Source organism: Dermacentor variabilis, chromosome 4 (assembly GCF_050947875.1).
Source record: "Dermacentor variabilis isolate Ectoservices chromosome 4, ASM5094787v1, whole genome shotgun sequence".
NCBI lineage: Eukaryota > Metazoa > Arthropoda > Arachnida > Ixodida > Ixodidae > Dermacentor > Dermacentor variabilis.
Genome location: NC_134571.1, coordinates 227,867,948 through 227,893,161, shown reverse-complemented (window position 1 = coordinate 227,893,161; position 25,214 = coordinate 227,867,948). Strand labels below are relative to the sequence as shown.

Genomic DNA, 25,214 nt, shown 5'->3' with positions numbered 1-25,214 from the left:
GCAACGATGGCCATACAGAAGGCAAAACTTCAATCTTTATATTGCCATGTGGCCATAACATATTGTTATATCGTTTTTAATGCAAATAACATTCTTTGCCTACTTTAGCCATTTGGAGCCTATCTATCTATCTATATCTACCCATCTATCGATCCGTCCGTCCGCCAATCAATCCACATACGCCGACCCAAGTTCTCTGCCTGCTAGGGCCAATAGGGATGTACTTGTGATCATGATGTTGTCGGGGTCGTTCCATCATCATCATTCCAGCTTCAGGATCTCACACCCTTCCTGCCATCGTCGGCACACTTTCTACCACAACCACTCATCCAAGTTATCTGTTTATTTATTTATTTATTTATTGTACCCTCAAGGCATTGTAAAGGAGAGGGGCACAGAAAGAAGACTTACAAATTTCGTAAGGAGCACATTACATAAAATCGGGAAAAACAGCAATAAAGAAATCAATGAAAGATAATGGAATGTTGACATAAGGTACATGAAGTTGCATGGTGACACATAGGTCATGGCGCTATGTCTACATCCACGCGCCAAAGAGAGAAAAAAAAAACTTGTAAAAACAAAAAGAAAAATACATCCAAAGTACTTGTTAAGTTCCTCGCGGAATCTTTCTGGGTTACTAAAACTGACGGCTGAGCCTGGCAGGTGGTTCCAGTTTCAGCTAGTTTTGGGTAGAAATGAACGGGAATATGTTATTGTGTTTCCTCGACGAATGTGCATTTTACAATTGTGATCAAGGCTTCAAGGTATGAAAGGATCATGCTGTATCCAGAACAATTTAAGTATGTGATTGTGATAACACAGCTTTTGAAAAAGGCAGAGGCAAGATAATTTTCTGCGCATTACAAGGTTAGGGAGATTAAGGCTGTTTTTTATGCTAGTCACACCGGATGTTCAATGATGGTTCGAAAGAATGAAACGTGCTGAGTGATTTTGAACTGCTTTAAGCTTGTTGGTAAGTCTTACCTTGCTGTGGTCCCATACGAATGAAGTGTATTCCGGCACAGGACGAACATAAGTGATATATGGCTGTTTCTTTAGTCATGATGGTGCAAGGGAAAAATTGCGTTTTATTTAACCGAACCATATGATTAGATTCGGATGTTACATAATCAATGTGATCAGCCCATGACAAAGAGTTGGTGATGTGTAGACCAAGATACAGTGCAACCTCGTTGAACAGTAGTTGGCTGGAGTTTGGAAAAAGTATGTACTAAACGGTAGTACTACTTAACCGAAATAGCACAAAATCACCCACTTACCTGTCGAAAACAGAACTCAGAGAGGGTGTGATGAAAGGGGAAAAAAACATGCAGTATTTAGTCACTTCGCGTGGCAAAAGTGTTATTTTTGTTTGATGCCGCAACAGCCTGGCAGTGACAACAGCAGCCTCAAACTTACTGAAGCTGCGAGCCATTTTCCAGAGCTCACACCAGTGCGTAACATTATTAAGGTCTGTTTTAAGGAATTCAGTGTCAGCAACATTAATAACTTTCCGGTATATAACACAATCATCAGCAACGACACAAAAGGACAAACTTATATTAGGTAAATTGTGCATATAAATTTAAATAGTAGTGGGCCTACGATGGAACCCTGGGAAATGCCTGAATGCACGGGTACCTCAGGAGAATCAATATGGAAACAAACTGTGTGTGGCTAGAAAGAAATTCTCTCCACTGGAGCAATAGTGGGTGAATACGTAAGCGGTGTAGTTTTGTTAGAAACAGCTGATGATTACCTTATCGAATGCTATCGCAAAGTCTAGGAAGATGCAGTCAGTTGCCACACCTGTGTCAAGGGCAATGTGGAAATCATGAGTGCCGTATTTACACGATTATAAGTCGACCTCCCCCCACCCCACCTGTATTGTGTGCGACAGAAAAAAAAAAAGAAGAAGAAGAAGAGCATACTCGAGGGCGCATTCGATAACGAAAATTTATTACTAGCTGACATGGTTACTGGACTACTCATCTTCACTACTGCTGCCATCGTCATCGCTGCTACGGTCCCACAGCGCGTCGTCGTCCAGCGAAATTCCACATTGGGCAAACGACCGCACTATGACATATTGTGGAACAGCAGCCCACACCCAACCCCACGCAGCCGTCAGGGAGGCTCTTTTGACAGGTTCGGTTGGCGTAAGTTCACAGTCTTCTGCCACCAGCCACTCGTTGTACTGATGGCAGAGCAGGTCCTTAAAAGGCGGAGATCCGGGCTTGTTTCATGACCACGTCGCACTCCACTGGCAGGGACCGATCACACATTTCAGCGATGTCGTACCCCGCAAGCTTGGCCTACAGCTCTGGAAAGCGTCCCGACTTCGGCTCGTGGGAAATTCTTCGCTTGCCGTCACAGGTGAAAATATCACTTCGCTGCAGTCGCCACTCTCGCACCACCCGTTCAGAAACATAGAACTTGCGGCCGGCTGCGCAGTGATTTGTTTCTTCGGCGTAAAGGGTGATAGCCCTCTTGAATGCTGCTGTGAACGAGGGCCGAATGATTAGTGGGCCTCGAGCACTCATGACGACTGAGGAAGCATGGAAGTAGCACGTAGCCGGCAGTCAAGTCGAACGCGTCAAACCAATGCCTTTGGTCAAACTAAGAGCATAGAGAAAGCTAAGAGCTACAGGGAAAGAGAAACATGTGAGCAGTGTCTGCTCTTCCATGAACTACCGATACTGCCTGCAAGCGACGCCGTTCTGAGCATTGAGTTAATATAACCAACGCTATGGTTCTGAGGGTGCCGCCGCGAATGGAACAGCGGCGCTTCCACCAACTATCGACTCCCCCCCCGTGAGTGTTGTGTGCACTGTAAAACTCAAAAATGTTGAAAAATCCTTCCGAAAAGCGAACAAACCCAGAGGATAGCGAAAAGCTACGGGTCGGGCCATAGAGCAAACAAAATTGTAACTACATTGTAGCTCCCGTTGGCCTTGCTATTTTGGCAGTGCCGCGTTTTGGTTTCGATTGTAAGTCGACCGTCCCCCCCCCCCCCCCCCCCCACTTCAGATTTTCAAATTTAAAAAAAGAGGTTGACTTACAATCGTGTAGATACGGTAACTGAGTTCATTTTTATTATGAACCGGGTCGTGCTGAGAGCAGAGCCTTGTGAAACGCCATTTTCCTGTGTAACTGTGTGAGAATGTACTGAGCCGAGACATACCTGAAATGTTCTATTAGACAAAATCAGCTAGGCAGTTGAGCATTTTACCATGGATCCCGGGGTCAGCCAGGTTTCTTAAAACTCGAGTACCTCCACATGGTGTCGTAAGCTTTTTCTAAATCAAAGAAAGCTGCAAGACAGTGTAGCTTATGTAAAAATGCATATCGAATTCCATTGGTGCCAAAAAGCGTGCACTCACCAAAAATAAAATAAATTTCTTTGAAATTTTATTTTTATTTTATTCTTGGCGAGTGCACGTTTTTTGGCACCAATATGTTGTAGTTGCGTTGTGCTTGAAGAGAACTGACGAAAGCCATGTTAGGAGCTGTGGAAAAAGTTATTTGAGTCCAAGAAAGTAACAAGATGCGTGTAAATAATATGCTTTGTTAGTTTAAAAAGTACTGACTGAAGAGAAATAGGGTGATAGTTATGGGGTTATGCCTGTCGCCTGACTTATGAAGAGGAATTACCTTTGCTGTTTACCAGTCTTCTGACAGATAGCTATCCTGAATTGATTTAGTAAAAATGCCACCTAATATGACAGAGCTATATTCTTTGCTATTGACACGTGTACTTGCATATCTCATGAAGTTTGCCTACGATGAGCTTCTGTTCCCGGGCCATGTCATCAGCAAATTTGAAGTCTGCCCCGACCCGCAGAAGACAGCTGCCATCATAAAGTTCCCGCAGCCCATCAACAAGAACGCAGTGCGTAAATTCCTTGGCATGTGCGCCTACTACAGTCACTTTGTCCAGGACTTTTCGTGCATCGCTGAGCCACTGACACATCTAACAAAATGTGACGTCGAGTTCAAATGGGAAACGCCACAGGCCAACGCATTTCAAGAACTCAAACGACGCATGCAGTCGCCGCCAGTACTTGCGCACTTTGACGAGCACGCCGATACCGAAATTCATACTGACGCCAGTAGCCTAGGCCTCGGTGCTGTCCTATTCCAGTGGAAAGACGAACTTGAACGGGTGATGGCTTATGCTAGCCGGTAGCTGTCAGAAAGCGGAAGGCAATTATTCTACGACCGAAAATGAATGCCTCGCCATCGTTTGGGCTACAGCAAAATTTCACCCTTACCTGTATGGCAGGCCATTCAAAGTCGTCGGCGACCATCATGCATTGTGTTGGGTAGCGAATTTAAAAGATCCTTCAGGACAGTTGGCGCGGTGGAGCCTCAGACTACAAGAATGTGACATCACTGTAACCTGCAAGTCCGGACAAAAACACTCTGGTGCCAATTACCTGTCACGCGCCCCCATTGACCTGCCGCCGCAAGATGATGAGGATGACGACGCCTTCTTCGGAATAACAAGTGCAGTAGACTTTGCTGAACAGCAACGAGCAGGCCCGGAGCTAAAAAGCCTCATCGAGTATTTGGAAGGGTACACCAACGTCGTCCCAAGGGCATTTAAGTGAGGATTGTCTTTGTTCTCACTTCAAAACAACCTACTAGTAAAGAACTCACCAGTCCGCTCTAACTACCTTCTTGTTGTTCCCTCAGCGCTGCGTCCAGAAGTACTGCACGCCCTGCATGACGATCCGACCGCTGGGCACCTCGGATTCTCCTGGACGCTATCGAGGATACAGGAAAGCTATTACTGGCCCCGTCTGACCACCAACGTCACCTGTTACGTCAAGACATGCCTTGACTCTCAGCGATGCAAGACACCACCTACAAAGCCTGCGGGATTACTACAGCCGGTCGAGCCTCCTTGCCGACCATTTCAGCAGATCGGGATGAACTTGTTGGGATCCTTTTCGACGTCAACAACCGGAAATAAGTGGATCGTCGTGGCGATGGACTACGTCACCCGCTTCGCTGAAACGAAAGCTCTGCCCAAAAGTAGCGCAGCCACAGTGGCAAAATTCTTCATCGAGAACATCCTGCTGCAACATGGCACCCAGGATCACCACATCACCGACAGAGGAACAGCCTTTACAGCCGAGCTCACCCAAGCCATTCTGCAGTACAGTCAGACAAGGCACAGGAGGACAATTGCCTACCACCCACAGATGAATGGTCTTACGGAGCGCCTGAATAAGACCCTCGCTGACATGCTAGCCGTGTACGTCGACATCGAACACAAGACCTGGGATGCCGTATTGTCGTACGTCATGTTCGCTCACAACACGGCGGTGCAAAAAACAACACAGTTCAAGTTAGTTTACGGCAGGAAGTCGACGACGACGCTCGACGCCATGCTGCCACACTTCACTGACGAAGAGAATCTTGACGTCGCTACCTATCTCCAGCGCGCCGAAGAAGCCCGACAGCTTGCCCACCCTACGGATCAAAAACCAGCAGCGTATTGACAACCGACACTACATCCTCTGACAATGCTTCGTCGAGTACCAGCCCGGTGATCGTGTTTGGGTTTGGACCCCGATACGCCGACGAGGACTGAGTGAGAAACTATTGTGATACTATTTCGGACCCTACAAGGCCATCCGACGTATTGGGGCACTGGACTATGAGGTCATGCCAAACGGCATTTCGCATTCACAGCGACGCCGCACATGATCTAAAGTGGTCCACGTGGTGCGTCTCAAGCCTTTTTATGCACGCTGACGAACTTCCTTTTTTTGTTGTTTCTCTGCTAGGGGTGTTTTCGTTTATTACTTTTGTTTGTTTGCAGCATCGGGTCGATGCTTTTTTTTAAGAGGGGGGTATCGACACGTGTACTTGTATGTGTCTATCGGGCGACCACGTTTCACCACCTAACAAATGTTACAGCACAGCGCAGGACTCGCCTGCATGTATAGAAAGTTTCGCAAAAGTTATCGATGGTTCTATCCACTGTCTGTTTTTACTGAACCTTGTGTTATCTGATTTCATAGCGTGACACGAATGGCGTAGAACTTTGTGAAAGACACGCGGGTCCCACCGATTAGTCTGGAACATTCGACGACTGATGTATAAATGCCGATGCGCTTGACCCGCTGATCAGATTTTGACGATCGCCGACTGTGTGCGCCGTTGTCGCCGTTCTTTAAGTGTAGCCTGTGTTTGTGGGCACAGGTTCACCCAATAAAAGTTAGTTTTGTCTTTCACAGTATTGCTACTGTGTTCTTCATACGTCACTACCATGTGAAAGTATACTGAAGGAATTTAGAGTTAGTTTTGTCAGTACCACACAAGGATGACCGTTTTAATTTATTAATGATAGCCACTATACCGGCAATTTCAAACGTAATGGGATCCATAGGAAAATAGTTAAAATTCTGTGTGCACGGATAATGAATAATGTTAGAGTCCGAGAAAGAGTGAGCGAAAGTTCCGTTAAGTAAAGAAGCCCAGAGAGTTGTTTTGGAACTGATCACCACATTCATCAACGAGGCATATGGCTGTTTCACTTTTTGGCTTTACTGCGCTTCAAGACTGCTTTGGATTAGTTGTTAACAAAGATGGAAGTGTAGTGTGAAAAAAATTGAATTTAGCAGCGTTGAGAGCATCAGCACATAATGTAGTAGCTATTTTATAGGCAGAGCAGCGCTTCGCAATTTCTTTGTCGTTGCAAACTGCAAATGCAAATGTTGCAAACTTGCTGATATCAACGATATTATTCATTACTGATACGGAAGAAACTGTTTCAGTGCGTGTAATGCACTCACGAGAAGAAAAATAATCGCGTTCGGCTTGCTTCACCGGCCGCCATTTTTGTTTTGGTGACTCGCACTGACAGCGGCAGCCGCCTGCTTGCTGACCTGTTGTCATCCCGCAGCAAACACGGGATGAAAAAAAGAAAATGTTTCTTTTCGCTGGAAATTTAACCCGCGTAATGATCACACCCCTAAATTTGCATAAATTTTTTACAAAAAAGTGCGATCATTACGCGAGTAAATATTGTACATCATGATCGCTCAATCCAGGTGTGTGTGTTACAGATGAGGTGGTATCTTGAGCTGATGTTGGTACCAAATTGAGTAGTGATGCTGTGGTGAGTGTCACACGTGTCGGCTGAGAAATGGGTTAAGACAGATGGAAATCTAAACAAATGTTAAAGAAACTGATAGCTTCTACAGACGATGGGTCGGGAAAGGGGCAAGGTTCTGACCATTGCATGTGTGCAAAATTAAAATCGGCAACAAGCAAAATAGGCACTTCTGGAAACTGTACAATTACTGCATTCAGAAAATCATGTAGCAGCTCAGAAAGAACTGCTAGCATAGCTTGGTGAACAATAGCAAATGCCAAGAATAATTTTTTAATATTAATGGTTAAGCAACACCAAATTATTTCCAAACTGCTAATTGTTGGAATCGAAAGGCATGTGAAATTCTCGTTCACTGCAATCGGAACGCCATCGCCCATTTTATCGCCACGGTCACATCGGTACACAACAACCTGTTTGTTACACTGAAACAATTCACTATTTTTTATTTTACTCGACAGTATTATTAGTATTACAGTATCCACTCATCAATCATTTATTAGAACGTTGAGGCTGTCTTTTTTCATGTAAAGGCTATGGATGTTAGTGTAGAGTGCAGTTGCAGTAAGCAAGTGGCCGCCACCCCTCGCATTGTCCAAATTATTTTTAGAGGTGTGTAAGCGACCAGAATGCGTCGACCTAGGTGAAAGAGGGACATTATCTGAAGCTCGAGAAGATGATGCTACTGTTGCAGAAACGAGACGAAGCAGCTGCGTTCAATGCGAACGAAATCAATCTTCTTTTATTCCTTTTTTATTGGTTTTTTCTTAGCGCGCGCCTTCGGAGCCCGCCGTCTTCTTCTTTCTCGTCTTGTCCGCTCCTATGAGTTTCAACAGCACCCAGCCGTGAAAAGTTTTCTTCTCATGATTTGAAGCAGCCTTCAATTGTGTAGAGATGTTGCACAGGTCTCCGAGCGAGTTCTTTCGTTTTTAACAGAAAGTAGCGCGGCTTCGCGTCGACTTCAGAATATACTTCAGTGACCTTAGCCAGGTTCCAGAAAGATCTAGGAGTGCGTGCGCCGATCAAAATGATATCTCCTTGGTTCACTGTCATTTCTTGCTTTCTTTCGTTACTCTGCTCTCTCAGTTCTTTTAAATATTCCTTGTTTCATCTTTTCCACCAATCTTTCGTGATCTTTCACTTTGCTTATTTTTCCACATTTGTTCTATGCTTCAACTTCAATTGTTATTGTTTGCATCTCTTCTCTTGATAAGTCTTTTTCCAATAACTTTCCTCATTGCTGATTTCGTGCTTCGTACCATCCTTTCATAAAAGCCTCCCCACAAAGGCGCTTGTTCAACACTGTACTTCCATTTGATTTGATCTCCTTGGCTTGCTCTTTTGGAGACTTCTTCCTGTAGTTCTTTAATCATACGATTGATGTCTCTGTTGGCCTTGTATAAAGGGAAAATGAGACATCCACCCGTTTGTAGCAATTGCTACAAAGGAATCCCATACGGGTTCCTCGAAAGAAAAGTCCCGGACCAGGACGAATTTTTCTTCAACTATGAGGCTTTTCTTTCGAGGAACCCGTATGGGATTCCTTTGTAGCAATTGCTACAAAACGGGTGGATGTCTCATTTTCCCTTTATACATTGCTTCTCTCCACCTTGCGGGTTTCCGCAGAACTACTACGTCAAACTCTTGCATTTGCTTCGTGTTGTCGACAAATTCGACTTCGCCCTACCATCTGCTAGCCGCCTGGTTAGCTCAGATGGTAGAGCGGCTGCCCCGGAAAGGCGGTGGTCCCGGGTTCGAGTCCCAGACCAGGACGAATTTTTCTTCAACTATGAGGCTTTTCTTTCGAGGAACCCGTATGGGATTCCTTTGTAGCAATTGCTACAAAACGGGTGGATGTCTCATTTTCCCTTTATACATTGCTTCTCTCCACCTTGCGGGTTTCCGCAGAACTACTACGTCAAACTCTTGCCTTTGCTTCGTGTTGTCGACGAATTCGACTTCGCCCTACCATCTGCTAGCCGCCTGGTTAGCTCAGATGGTAGAGCGGCTGCCCCGGAAAGGCGGTGGTCCCGGGTTCGAGTCCCGGACCAGGAGGAATTTTTCTTCAACTATGAGGCTTTTCTTTCGAGGAACCCGTATGGGATTCCTTTGTAGCAATTGCTACAAAACGGGTGGATGTCTCATTTTCCCTTTATACATTGCTTCTCTCCACCTTGCGGGTTTCCGCAGAACTACTACGTCAATCTCTGTTGGCCTTCTTGAATGTCCTTGCGTTGTCACTGTAAATGTGTAACATAGCCCTCGTCTCGCTGTAAATCTTCGGAATGCATGTAAGAATGCTTCTCTTGTCGTGTTGTCCACAATTTAGAGATGCTCAGCTCGTGTAGTAACACATACAAATATTCTGACATACTGTGTTGTAGTGCTTTCTATCGTGTCTTTTATAAGTAACGGACCCGCGAAATCCACACTAATCGCTTCAAATGGTTGTCGCTCGTTGACTCTGTCAGCAGGAAGTGGGGCTGTTTCTTGGTGCAGCGGTCTGGCGTCAAATCGTTGGCACTTCAGCCATCCATGAATTATCTTCTTCACCAGCTGTCTTTCTTGTATTATCCAGTACTTAGATAATGTGACGCTTATTCCTCCATGCAGCGTGAGTTGATGAATATGGTGTACCAGCAGCTCTCATTGCAGACTCTCTCTCAGCACCTCAACGTTTTCCCTGTGCTCTGACTTTAGTGACTTGATCTCGGCAGTGTGCTTGGCCTCCAGACTTCGCTCAATATTTTCCAGCTCCTGGCCATACTCCAGCCTTTGCGAATTAAGCGTGTCAGCGTACTGCTCCACTTCGTGCTTCAGTAGAAGTAGCTTTTCGTCTTTCAACTTCACTTCTTCCTGGTACTGCTCCTGGTTTGCAAGCAGTTCCTCCAGATGTCTCATGGGGTCGACCTCAGTCCCTTGGAGCTTCTCCTCAAGATTCTGCAGTGTAGACTCGTACTCTGCACGAACAGTCTCCACTTCATCTTTCAGCCTAGACTTCTCCTCAGAGAGCATAGACTCATATTCGGCGCGTGCTGCTTCCGCCTCTCGTCGCAACGTTGCATTCTCTTCTGCAAGTCGTCTGATTGCAGTGCTTGGGTCAACTGCCGAGTCCGAGCTGGCCCTTGTGATGCTCTCTGCAAGCTCTACGATTTTGTCCCTTTCTTTCTTGACTGAATCAAGTGCATTGCAGAGTGACTCTTGTCTTTTTCTGCTCTTCCTCGAGGGCAAAGGACAGTTTTTGGACCTCTTCACCGTGTTTGTTGATAAGCTCTGCCATTTCAGCAGAAGCCTTCACTTGCTGTTTGTTGGCAGACCGGCTAAAAGCCTGTTCCTTTTCCCTGAGGCTGCAAAGGAGGACGTCCAGCTCTTCCGTCAGGCGTCGCCACTCGTCTGCTAGCCTTGCCTCCACAGTTTTCTCCAGTTGCTCCACTTCTTCCCGATGCTTGCTCAGCAGCTCCTTGGTACGTGCCACCTGCTCAGAGAGGAGTGCTGTTTTCTCCTGAGAATACTGCTCCTCGAGGCTTGCCTTGACGTCCAGCAGAACACATCAGTAACATGACTGCTTTCTGCTAATGCAACTACAGTTTGCAGAAAGACACTTGAGAGGTTCATAAACTGGTAAGTAGATGTTTTCCTGATTTTCAGTTTCACCAGGAGTAGATGCTGTACACTGTGCTGTCAGTTCTTTGCTTCGGCACATAGACGTCGCGTGGCATTTTTCACACATCTTGCACCTAATGTTTGCCTTACATATTTTAGCAATATGGATGGACCTGATACAGTGGAAACATCTGTTTGCCTCTTTGAGCTTCATTTTCTTGTCTTCATAAGGCATCGTTTTCCTACAGTCATCAGTAAAATGAGTCATATTCTCACAAAATATGCAAAACTTTGCAGCTATACTTTGAAAATTAACAGTTCTTGTCTGCTGCTTACTCTCAGTGCTGTTGCCATAGCTTTCTGTCCTTTCTGTCGACAATTCCTCTCTGCACTCTGCCTGATCCTCTATTTATTTCATCAAGCGCCTGAGAATATCTTCTTGACGTAAAGCCACATTCTGATCTTGTGCTGAAGATCTATTGATCACTTCTCTTTGTTTTAACTGGAATCCAATGTACAGATCCACTGGCAAGGCTCTTTTCAAGATCAGAAGCAACATCAATGCATAGGACTCTCTTTTCAATCCTAAGGATTCCAATCCACGTATGTGCACTTGCACCTTTTGTGACAGCTTTCTTAAACCGTCATGTTCATTGCAGCTTGCTACTGTATTCAAGTTAGTTAATTCTTTCATATGCATTTCGACCAGTACGTCATCTTTTCTGTACTTCTGCTTCAGTAGGTCAATGGCATTCCCATAATTACTGTCGGAAAACTAGTCCCTCCACTACACCTGCCGCTTTTCCGGTTAGTGATGACAGAAGATACGTAAATTTCTGATTTACGTTCAAGTCGGTTCTTTCGTGTACAGCTGTTTCAAATTGCCGCCAAAATCTCTGCCATTTCATTTTATCGCCATCAAACTTCATTATTTCTAGCTTTGGTAGCTTCACTAGTGTTGCTTGCTGCGATTGTCTAGCTTCGCCATTAAAGTTGGGTTGCTCCCTCGCTGTTTCCCATATTTCTTGTGGAGAAAGGTATGCGTTGATGCTGTGCAGAGCACTTATTATCTTTAACTCGTACTCAGTGGTTTTCGCAAACTCCGAGTCAGCTGTTTCGGGTGTTATGAACTGCTCCATCTGCTCGTCTGCTTTCTTTAGCAAGTCTGCAATACCTTTGATCTGGCTGGCTATCAGCGACATCGCTGCAGGATCCCGATTTTCCTCCAGTTTCTTTTCAGCATCGCTCACTAAGTTGGTTATTTGAGTCCCCAGCGTTTTTCGCTTTTTCAAAATCACTTCTCTGTTCATCTTGACTAACTGAGGAAACTGCTGGCCACTTACAGATTCTAGCGGCGAAACGTCATCGGAGTCTTGGTCGCCCTCTGTGTCTGTGCTGCTCCTTGCTGTCGATGTGTCGCCTCGCTGCCGTTGTTTCGCCTGCGGGCCTCCTCTTCGTCCATCTTCTGTGGCCAGTCCATCGTTCTGGTAGTCCGTGGCCAGTCGGAAGAGGAGTAGCCGCTATCCTGGTCACGGCACCATGTCGCAAAAACGAGACGAGACAGCTGCGTTCGATGCGAACGAAATCAAGCTCCTTATTTTCCTTTTTTATTGATTTTTCTTTAGCGCGCGCCTTCGGAGCCTGCCGTCTTCTTCTTTCTCGTCTTGTCCGCTCCCATGAGTTTCAACACCTACCTCACATGCACTGTCTGTAAGTTTAGAGGGATTGCCACTGACATTCATGCACACTATCATTACTTGCATCATAAACGTAGCATTTCCCACCTGCAAAAAGTTTGTTATGGTTTAATCTAGTGGCCGTGTTCAGTGATTTACTGAACTGGCTCAACTTTTCGCATGCTATGCGCATGACAAATGAAAAATCTTCCTTTATTGTGAGCTCACTTTCTGCAATTAGGGAGCGCTTTGAGAAGACCAACTCTTTAGTTTTGTGTGTGCCGAATTTGACAATAATGGGCCTATTTTTGCCTCTGGCGTATTTGCCCAACCTAGGCGCACGTTCGATGCGTTCTGCTGATAGTTGCAAGTGCAGTCTTTCAGAGACAAGGCAAACAACTTTTGCTTCCAATTGTTCCCCCCGCAGGGGCATCTGCGTCAGCAGGCGTTTGGTGTGTTGCGACACCACGTACCCGAGCACACGAGGGTTGGACCCTCCCGCGTGTAGCCGTGCGCGGCTTAGCCATGTCCGGGGAAAGGGGGATCCTGGAGGTTGAGCCGATGCCGGGCGTTCGGACCTTTAAGGCCCCTCGGCGGAGGCAACACACCTCTTTGGCCTCTGCTTCACGTAGACGGCACCCCCGGACTGACTCACCCGGGGGAAATCGGCAGTCGCCTCTTCCTGTCTCTCTCTCCCCAAACCTTCGCCTTTATCCCTCACTTTTCGATCTTTCCTGTCTTCTTCTCTCTTCCATTTACTTCCTTTCTCCACGGTGGCAAGGGTTAACCTTGTGTGGATATCCTACCTTGGGTACACCATATTTGGTTATAGCGACGGCGTACGGCTGGCGTCGTGCAGGCTTGTACACAAGCTCTGCCGCGTCCCCTCGTTGGGCTCCGTGGTGGGCGGTCGGCGCTGTTGCCGAACATACTCATTTTCTATGGCAGCGCAAACCTCTCTCGTCTGTGATCGGCGTCTGAAAAGATGCCGCACCGAAGTACCATTCCATTTCTCCTTTCGGAGCAACGCTCCATCCTTCCCCAAGTACTATGTAGTACATAGCGAAAGCAACATGCCAGTAAGAAAACTCTCACCATTCCTTGTAGCCAAATGCTTGAAAGAAAAAATCGGACCGACGTACAAAGCCTCCAAAATGTCTAGCGGGGACCTCCTCCTAGAACTGAATGATAAAGACCAAGTAGAGAAGCTCACTGGCCTTACCAGTATTGGCGACGCCACAGTGACAATTTCACCACATAGAACACTGAACACAAGCCGGGGAGTGATATCTGAAGAAGACTTTATTGGACTGAGTGATGAGGAACTCCTTGAGAGTTTCCAAGAACAAAATGTAACAAAAGTACAAAGAATAGTAATCCGTAGAAACCATCAAGAAATCCCCACTAAACACGTTATACTCACCTTCGGAACAAGCGTAATGCCTACCTCTCTCGATGCCGGTTATGTCAAAGTCAATGTGAGACCATATATCCCAAACCCCAGACGATGCTTCAAATGCCAAAGATTCGGACATGCTTCACATGCATGCCGAGGACAAACAACTTGTGCTAAATGCAGCTCCAACGATCACCAATCTGAGCATTGCACCTCTCCACCATTTTGTGTTAACTGTAAAGGAGACCATCCAGCCTATTCGCGTTCGTGCCGATGCTGGAAAAAGGAAAAGGAGATCATTGTACTAACTGTAAAAGAAAAAATCTCGTTCTTCGAAGCCAGAAAACGACTGTCGTACCTTTCGCGACGCAGTTATGCCGATGTGACGCAGGCGGGGGCAGCGTCACAGAGGCCTCCAGAGTCCTCCGAGCCCACGCGCAGTGGTGCCGCAGTGACTCCTCCCGCCCCCGTGGTGGAAGCAGTCAGTACTGCTCCGCCCTCTTCAACGGCCCTGCAGACAGCAGTCCCGCAGGGCCCTAAGATCAAGCGCACTCCAAGGCCCGAGACACGTGTCTCGGCGCCAAACTCTCGGTCCTCCAGCGCCTCAGAGATAGCAATGGAGGTCGAAACAAAAACCCCGGTGTCCTCGACACCAAAGGACATGCGCTCTCTCGAGCGCGGTAAGAGGGACAAAATCCCAAAAACAACTCTAAATAAGAAGGCGATAACCTAAGGGTTATCGCTCTGTTGTATCCGCCTTATTCAGATCCATGTCACCTAACATCTTTCTTACCTCCCATTCACTCGTTAATATCATTTTTTACCTTTCAATTTTACAATGGCTTTTATGATCCAATGGAATTGTAGAGGTCTCTTACGTAACTTAGGTGACATAAAAGACCTGTTAATAAACTTCTCTCCTGTGGCCCTGTGCTTACAGGAAACCAACCTAGGCGATAAACACAAAAACATTTTAAAAGGCTTCACCGTTGTACGGCGCGACCGTACTCAGGCGAACCGGCTGTCAGGTGGTGTAGCCATTATTCTTCCAGGTGGTATAGCAGCCAGAGAAGTTCCCATTAACACTCACATAGAAGCCGTTGCTGTCACCGTTTTAGCTCACAAAACCATCACCATTTGTTCAGTATACATTCCGCCGCATTCACATTTTACCGTAAGAGACCTAGAGTTAATTTTAAACCAGCTACCTGAACTATTTTTAATAGGCGGTGATTTTAATTCGCATAACACGTTATGGGGTAGTAAAACTACTGACAACAGGGGTCAAACGCTTGAAGATTTTATCCTAACAAATGACATATGCCTTTTAAACACAGGTGCGGCTACTTATTACTCCCCAAGCACAGGAGCTATGAGTTGCTTAGATCTAGCACTGTGCTCTCCATCTCTTTTTTGCGATTTTCAGTGGAATGTTATTCAGAACCCCTATGGTAGTGACCATATGCCCGCTATCATTAAAAGAACATCTACTTTTCCTACCATCCCACTGAGGCCACCCCGTTGGAAACTCCATCTAGCAGACTGGCCCCTCTTTACCGAAAAGGCCACTCTGGATAACATATCAGATGATATAGATGAAATGAACGATCAGATCACCGCCTGTATACTTGCTGCAGCAGCAGAAACAATCCCACAATCGTCAGGCTTCCTAAGAAAAAACCTAAAACCCTGGTGGACGAAAGAATGTACGCAAACAAAAAAAACTACAAAACAAAGCGTGGGGTATCTTTCAGCGATACCCATCACAAGATAATCTACTCTCTTTCAAAAAAGCAAAAGCGAAAGCCAGGTACACACGCAGACAAGCAGAAAGACAGTCATGGAAAAATTATGTATCGTCTGTAAATAGTTCAATAACATCCAAGCAAATGTGGGATCAGCTTCGCAAGTTTGGAGGCGATTACGCTTCTTACACTATCCCCATACTATCACCTCCAGGCACACAAACAAATATAGAAGAACAAGCAGACATATTAGGGCAACATTTCCATGATATATCAAGCTCGAAAAACTACTCTGCTGCATTCCTGAAACATAAACAATTAGCAGAAAAACTAAATCTTCCGACCACAGGAAGTTCAGAAAGACTGTATAATGGCCCTCTACAGAAATCAAGAGTCCTTACTAGTGGCAAAAAAACAGCACCCGGTCCGGACAGGGTACACTATGCAATGCTAGCTCACCTATCCCCTAAAGCAGTTGAGACCCTGCTTCATTTCTTCAACATAATCTGGGAAACGGGGAAAATGCCCAAAGAGTGGAAGAAAGCTATCATAATCCCGTTCTTGAAAGCCGGAAAGTCTCCCACAACAGCAACCAGTTATAGACCCATAGCACTCACAAGTAGTCTTGCAAAGTCCTATGAGGCCATCATCAACATAAGATTGACATACGTCCTTGACACAGAAAACATGCTAGATAACCATCAGTGTGCATACAAGAAAGGTTGCTCCACAACAGATCACCTAGTCCGGCTAGAAGACGAGATATATGCGGCCTTCCTACACAAACAATATTGTCTCACTGTTTTCTTTGATTTAGAAAAGGCGTATGACACAACATGGAGGTTTGGTATATTAAGGGACTTAGCAGATTTAGGAATCCGAGGTAGAATGCTGAAATGTCTAGCCGATTTCATGTCGGACCGAACACTCCAGGTGCGTTTAGGAACGGTGCTGTCACGTGTATTCATTCAGGAAAATGGTGTGCCACAAGGATGCGTACTAAGCACAACACTCTTTATAGTAAAAATGAACTCTGTTAACAAAGTCATTCCCCCCTCTATCATGCACTCCATATACGTCGATGATCTGCAAATAGCGTGCCGCGCCTCAAACTTACATACATGTGAAAGGCAGCTCCAGATAACAATTAATAAACTAATGGAGTGGGCTGAAAAAAATGGCTTCCGTTTCTCTACTCAAAAAACCGTTACAGTGCTATTCTCGCAAAAACGAGGATTGTACTTTGACCCGCTTCTAAAATTGAATGATGTCGCACTGCCGGCAAAACAAGAATGTAAATTCTTGGGAGTAATGTTTGATAAAAAACTAAACTTCCTAGCCCACATTAAAACACTAAAAATTAAGGCAAATAAAGCATTGAATATCCTAAAAGTTTTGTCTCATAAGCACTGGGGTTCCGACCGAACCTGTCTTTTACGTATTTATCGGTCTCTTGTGTGTAGCCTTTTAGACTACGGCTCCATGGTTTATGGTTCAGCCAGGCAGTCCTACATCTAACTACTTGATCCAGTACATAACCTTGGATTGCGACTGGCAAGTGGTGCCTACAGAACGTCACCCATTCAAAGTTTATATGTTGAGTGTAATGAACCCTCCTTACAGCAGCGCAGAGCATTACTCACTTTTTCCTACGTACTCAGAATTCAGTCATCACCTCAACACATATGCTACAACATCCTTACGCAGTGCAACTCACGCTTACACTACACAAATAAACCGAATATGATTAGGCCACTTGTCCTGCGGTATGAGCAGTACTGTCGGGATTATGACATTCCCCACGAAGTCCTCCAGGTTGCCAAGAAACCACAACGGTTGGCCCCATGGTACCATTTCACACAGTTGTGTAACTGGACACTAACACATTTAAAGAAAAGAGACACTCCACATGAACACATCATACAAGAATTCCGTGCTCTTCAGGAGAAGTGTCAAAATCACATGGAATTCTACACGGATGGCTTCAAAACAAAAGAACACGTGGGTGTAGGGGCCGTAACAGACAATTGGGAAACAAGTATTCGTCTACCAAAACATGCTTCGGTTTTCACTGCTGAAGTTTATGCTGTATGGGTAGTAGTTAAAAAGATTATCACTGGCAAGCACAAAAACACAGTCATATACACTGATTCCTTAAGTACACTGAAAGCTCTAAATCTGAAATCTGAGTGTGAACCCCTGTTAGGGGATATACTAAACATGGTCGCGCTTAATAAATATGGGAGATCAATCCGCTTCTGCTGGGTACCAAGTCATGTTGGGATACCGGGGAACGAAGCAGCCGATAGGTGTGCATCAATGGCAGCGAACAAAGATATAACAAACACAACACTTCCATACAAAGATAGCATCCGTGCGATTAGAAAAGCCTTAACGGCGAAATGGCAACGCGAATGGGACCGTTGTGCTGACAACAAACTACATCTCACGAAACCCATAGTTGGTGAGTGGAAGTCATGCTATCATCAGGAGCGGTTCATCGAAGTAGTTTTATGCCGACTACGCATTGGGCACACACACCTCACACACAATTACTTACTTACGAAAGAAGACACACCAACATGCGAGAAATGTCAACAGCCACTAACAGTTATACACATATTACTCACATGTACCCAGACTGAAACACACAGACGAACACTTTTGCACAAACTATATCAACTACACATACCTCCACACCCTTCTCTAATTTTAGGTGATGAGCCACTAGTGACATTATGTGACATCCGTAAATTTCTAGACGACACTGGACTTTTACATAAAATATAGATTTTTAACAAAGCATTTTCCTTCATTCACTGGATTTTAAAACACCTCGTGTTTGGCGCAGCATAGCCTTAGCCGCTTTTGCGCCATTAAACCCCATTTAACTAACTAACTAACGATTTTTCCCAGTTTGCTGATGGAATGTCTGCAGTACCAAAGAACAGCAGGTTGTTGTGTCGTGAATGATCCTCAGCCTCATCAAGCCTTGTGCGCAAAGAGGTTATATCTTTTTGCATGGTGGTAACAGTTCCGCATGTGCGGTCAACACTGTGCAAAAATTCTTCGAAAGTCGCAGTTTGTTTTTCCACTTCCTGTAGGCAGTCATTAATCTTCGATATGGCGGTGGCTACTGAAGCGTTCACAAGTTTAAGTTCAATCACTTTTGATATGTTGCATTAGTTTGCCTCGATGTGAATGCAATGGCCATTTGTTTCTTTTACCATTTTAAGTATTTCCCCAGTGGGTCCTGGATTTTGCTTAACGGTGCTGCAGAATGCTAAAAACAGGGAAAAAAGGGGATCAAGCTTGGTCAGTAACTTAGTCACAAAAAGATAGCTTAGGTCACTAGGCATGGGCTTGTGGTCGTGATGCCATCGTGGTCTTTGCATTGTCATCATTCGACTTTTCATCATGCTATCGTCGTCGTTTATTCGTCGTGATCCTAGTTTCGTGACCTGACTCATCATGCTGTCATTGTCACGCCTTCAACTTCGACCCAGTGGTCAAAGTTATTCTGATAGTTTTGTCACTATAGTTGGGTACAACTTTAGAAAAAAGGGGAGGCCCTGCCCATGTGACTGAAGCGCGACAGCTGATTGCCTCCGCCACTAAAATAGTTTCGCTCAAAAAACCTTGCTTCTAAAATGCGTAATTCTCAGTATAAATAAATACTTGTATTTGTATTTCGTATTTTGATTACTGGTTTGGTAGAGCTCTCGCTATTGGAATGCTATAGCACATGCTGGCTCGCGCAAGAAAATGAATCCCGTGCCTCCTACAACACCTAGCGTCATCTGCTTTTTAGCTCCATTGCAAGGGACAAAACTAGAAAGAGCGGCTCTGCATGGCTTTTACGCTGGTTTACATGTCCACGGCACATTTACTACTCGTTTTCCGAGCTTAAAATGAATCAGTTGCTATTTAATAAGTACATATTTTAAAAGAATGCACTTATCGAAACTATTACAAACCTGGGGCAAGGTGATGATCGGGGCAGGAAAGGTACTAAAAGAGGACTTCATTCATTGTATTAAATAAATACTCTTGGTTTTAAATAGCATAAAATTTGTATTTTTTTTGGTTTTGTGCTTTCATAAGTTTATTTTCAAGAATGTGACAGGTCTTTTTCTTTCGTTCCTTTTCACGCTCCCCCCCCCCCCTTTTTTGTACAGTGGCAAAGTACACGAAGACACCCGCCGCTAACATTAGGCACCAGACTTTGGCAAACTTTCCTTGTAACGTCACTTTGGTGCAAAACAAAACACCATGAAAGTGGTGGGTCGCTGCGGCATTCTGTTTTCAGACAAAGTGTAGCGCCGCGTTGGCGATGCTCGCTGCTATCTTTCATCGCTGGATCACGACTGAGAATAAACGCACAAGGCACAAATGGTGCTCGCAATAATATTTCCTGCGTGGTAGACCATCACAAAGAGTTTGGGAATTCACTCCGATGAGGAGCAGACGCACACGACTGATGCGACTTGACCCAGTTCGAAGCACAAGCGGCCATCTTCTCCATCGGCGTAGTCGCTGGCCGTTCAGCTCCTGACGTCAGTCTGGAGTGCGCACTTATTGGTGGAAGCTTGTGTGCGTCTGCCTTGGAGGAGGAAACGCCCCTTTATTTCTCAAGTTGTACCTGACTATAGGTATGTCTTCGTTGCATCGTCGTTATTCCAGCTTTGCCATCTGACTCTCGTCATTCATCGTCAAGCCATCATTGTCCTACTGCCTTCGTCATCTCATGGTCCTCATGTTGTCGGTGTCAATCTGTCATCATTATACCATCGTCGTAATTTAAAGATGGACATCTCGTACCTCCCAACCCTCCCGATTCGCCCGGGAGACTCCCGATTTTTAACTGAACTTTCAGATTGTACGATCACTGTCTTATATCTCCCGAAAAGTGGTCTCCGTTCACGTAATAATGGTTTTTGTGAAACCGGCACAGCGGAATGTACAGCCACATCTTAATCGTCAGCATCACCAACAACGGCTGCACTAGCACCATTGGTATCATCGACTAAGCAGATGACTACGATGCCTAGTAAGCCGACTAAAGCCAGAGCCAATGTAGCTCTTGCATTTCTTGCATGACTTCCTCCATGGTGCATCTTGTTGCTGCTGCTTGTGTGTATGATTAGTGTTGGCTAGGCTGTCTGTGTGCGGTGCGTGTTTGCACTGCTGAGCAGCAAGGCAACAAGGTGAACTTTCTCCGGAACAAGTGCGATGACAGTGTTATACGTGTGGAGTGCCTGTTTACGGGATTCCTCGTCTGCACACAACCTACTCCTTAGTGTCAGCGACTACGTTGGGCCTCTTCTACGGAAAATATTTCCAAATGCGACGAAACGAAGCGCCATATGAATGTGGACGCAATTCTGAAACGCAACTCTAAAGAGTGTGGAGGTGGGCAACCTGAAATTTATTTATTTCGCAGGCATCGCTCTCGAGTCTTCGTTTCTTTATTCAGCGTTTTCCTCAGCTGCTGCCCCGAGATTCCACTGAATCTGCTGAAGACGCTTTAGATGCTCTCAAACCTCAGTTTGCCACACTGCAGGCGCACAGTCTTCCAGAGGAAATTCTGAATTAAGAAAGGTGGGAAGGGCAGTGGTCTCTGGTAGGAAAAATGAAAAACACTGATGGAAAACATGTTTCACCGAGTTGCTAAGGTGATGCTGGATTTACTTGTGATACCGCATAGCAATGCAGAGTGTGAGAGGATTTTTTGCACGGCGCGAAAAACTAGGACCGAGTTCTGCTCATCACCTGCTGCTAGTGAAGGGCCGTCAGTCTGGACCATGTTTTGAGCAAAGCTACTCCAACAAATTTTTTAAGTGAGCAAAGCCTGCTGCGGCTGCAAGGTCCTGCAACAGGACTTATCAAACAGTGCCCGAAAGTTTGAACGAAACCCTTCCCCCTAAGTTCCACCGGAAGTTGAAACAGTGAACGAACTCCCCCCCTCCTCCCCCGTTGGGGGAGAGGGGGGGGAGTTGTCTCCCGATTTTTTATCTCGCCAGGTTGGCAGGTGTGACATCTCATTCTGACATCTCATTGTCGTCGCGACGATGAAGTACAGTCAAACCCGGCTATATCGAACTCGCAAAAAAACGCCCATCAGTTCGATATAGAGCATAATTCTATATAAGCCTCCTAAATAATTGGATGTCATAAAAGCACATACCATTTATAAAATCACTTTATTGAAGAAACTAGTTTAGTTTCGCATAAATTAGTCCTGCATTTTCTTCTGCTCGGGCAATTTCGCTGCCTGCGACGCATGCACTTCCCCACGTTCTCTAAGGAGTCGGAGCAGCTGAGGCCGCAACCTTCCGCATTCGCGCAGAAGCACCGGACTAATGCGAGTGCACCAATCACTTCGGAGGATGTGGGCAAAGGACCGTAGTTGCTTTCCTCAACGTGCCTACTTTCATTTGTGCTCGGTACGATGTCGGCGATGTAGTCTTTGTTTCCGGGCTCTCCCGTGGTCGCGACACCATCATCTGCACTGACAAACTCGTCCGCCGTTGATTCGAATGTCCCGGAAATTTTGACTTCTCGCTCCAAACTTCGGCGACACCGGCAACGGCTTTGTCGCATTCATCAGGATTTACAGTCATCACCGAGCACGCGGAAACCGGCACGTATGAAGAACCCCTCGTACACGGCCGTGCGTACGCGTCGGGCGCCACGGGCACCGGGTTGCGAGTCGGGTCACTTTAGCCCTAACCGTGCCGAGAGTGCTCCTCGGAATCTTGCACGCTGCGGGGCCATCCAACTTCTCATCGCGTTCGACGCGATTTATGATTTCGAGCTTCACGACGAAAAGCGAATTCTGCTGCTTCATCACGGCAACACTGCGGGAGAAGTCCCACAAGGCGCTAACACGATAAACCAGAAAACCAGCCTGACAACTCGCACTTTCGCCATCTTGCACGAAGAGAGCACAAGAGCCTCTGATTGGCTGTCTGAGCAAGCGCTGTGGGCGGGCCAGGATCATTTTTTTGCTGGGGAGTGTCGATAGATAGTGATCTAAAAAAAGGAAGGACGCTTGATTCTGCAACCCGTGAGGGAACACGGCGAAGCGTCGTCAGGGGAGAGAGTGGGAAGTGAAAGATGAGAGAGAGAAAGAGGGAGGATGTTGCTTAATAGACTCCACTATGCGCGACAGGGGGAGTGTCGACGGCTCGCCCGAACAACCCGAGGCAGCGCGGTCACGGTAGGGAGAGCGGTTGGATGGAGCCGCGCCACCGGGTTTCCCCGCTACCACGAGGGAAAGCCAACTTTTGGGGGCACTTTTCCGCCGCTTGATGGTTCGATATATCAGGAGTCACTGCAATATTTGTTCGATGTAAGCGTAATTTTTGCTATATATACTCATTGTAACTATACCGTGACCAGAAATTGTTCGATATACAGAATAATTCGATGTAAACGGGTTCGATATAGTCGGGTTCGACTGTATATCAGTTTTATGAAGATGTTGAATTAGTGATGAGAAAAGTGCAAACTCGGTATTCAGTAGTAATGGGTGACTTTAATGCAAAAGTTGGGAAAAGGCAGGCAGGTCAACAGACAATTGGCAACTACGGCATCAATTCTAGAAACGCCACAGGAAAGATGCTGGTAGAATTCGCAGAAAGGAACAAGCTGAGAATAATGAACACCTTCTTCAGGAAACGTGGCAACAGAAAGTGGACCTGGAAAAGCCCTATGGTGAAACAAAAGATGAAACTGATTTCGTACTTTCTGCTGATCCCAGCAGAGGTGCAGGTTGTAGAAGTGTTAGGTAGGGTGAAGTGCAGTGATCATAGGTTAGTGAGGGCTAGGATGCACTTCAATTTGAACAGAGAAAGAGAAAAATTTGTCAAGAAGAAACAGGCCAACTTAGAGGCAGTAGGGGTAAAAGCAGACAAATTTAGGCTGGTACTTGCAAACAAATATGCAGCCTTAGAACAGAGAGATGATGGTGATGGCATAGAGGTAATGAATGAAGCCGTAACAAGGCTGGCTTCAGAGGCAGCAATTGAAGTGGGAGGCAAGGCACCAAGGCATCCAGCAGGCAAGCTCTCCCAAGTAACAAAGGACCTAATGAAGAAATGACTAAGAATGAGTGTCCAATTCAAGAGATAAGATAGAATTCGCGGAACTGTCAAAAGTGATCAACAAGGCGATAATAAGTGATATTCGGAACTATAACGTGAGAAAGACTGAACAAGCCATAAAAAATGGATGCAGCCAGAAATCGGTGCGAAGGAAACTTGACATAGGACAAACCAAGATGTATGCACTGAGAGATAAGCCGGGTGTATGCACTGAAAGATAAGCCAGGTAATATCATCACCAATCTCGAAAATATAGTAAAAGCAGTGGAAGAATTCTATACTGACCTGTACAGTACCTAGAGGAATCAGGATGCCTCAGTTAGAAACAGTAATGAACAGGCGACAGAAACTCCTCCTGTAACTAGAGATGAGGTCAGAAGGGCCGTGCAAGACATGAAACGAGGAAAAGCGGCAGGAGAAGATGGAATAACAGTCGATTTAATCAAAGATGGAGGAGGCATAATGCTGGAAAAACTGGTGGCTCTCTATACGAAGTGTCTGTCGACTTCATGGACCCCAGAAAACTGGAAGAATGCAAACATTATACTAATCCACAAAAAGGAAGACGTTAAAGAACTGAAAAATTACAGGCCTATTAGCTTACTCCCAGTATTATATAAAATATTCAACAAAATAATCTCCAATAAGGCCAACTCTGGACTTTCCTCAACCAAGGGCACAGGCTGGCTTCAGGAAGGGATACTCTACAATGCATCCATACATGTCTTTAATTGAGTTGTCGAGAAATCCGCAGAGTATAATAAGCCTTTCTATATGGCTTTCATAGATTACGAAAAGGCACTTGACTCAATAGAGATACCAGCAGTCATAGCGGCATTACGTAATCAAGGAGTACAGAATGCTTACGTAAATACCTTGGAAAATATCGACAGAGGTTCTACAGCTACCTTAATTCTGCACAAGAAAAGCAGGAAGATACCTATAAAGAAAGGGGTCAGACAGGGAGGCACAATCTCTTCAATGCTATTCACTGCATGCTTGGAAGAAGAATTTAACTTATTAAACTGGGAAGGCTTAGAAATAAAATCGACGTCGAATATCACGGTAACCTTCAGTTTGCCGATGACATTGTTCTGTTCAGCAACAATGCAGACAAGTTACAACAAATGATTGAGGATGTTAACAGAGAGAGTGTAAGAGTGGGTTTGATTAATATGCAGAAGAAAGATGATGATAAATAGCCAGGCAAAGGAACAAAAGTTCAGGATCACCAGTTGGCCTCTAGAGTCTGTGAAGGAGTACGTTTACCTAGGTCAATTAATCACAGGGAACCCTGATCATGAGAAAGAAATTCTCAGAAGAATAAAAATGGGTTGGATTGCATATGGCAGACATCGTGAGCTTCTGACTGGAAGCTTATCATTATCATTGAAAAGGAAGATATACAATCAGCGCATTTTACCGGTGCTGACATATGGGGAAGAGTCTTGGAGACTGACAAAGAAGCTTGAGAACAAATTAAGGACTGCGCAAAAAGCGGTGGAACAGAAGAATGCTAGGCATAGCTTTGAGACACAGAAAGAGAGCAGTTTG

At 45.5% G+C, this 25,214-nt stretch overlaps 1 protein-coding gene across 12 annotated transcripts in view; it reads left to right on the top strand.

Annotated features, from left to right (window-relative positions):
- LOC142580151 (uncharacterized) overlaps positions 1-25,214 on the top strand; it is a 750,235-nt gene that overhangs the window by 197,604 nt on the left and 527,417 nt on the right. The window lies entirely within an intron of this gene.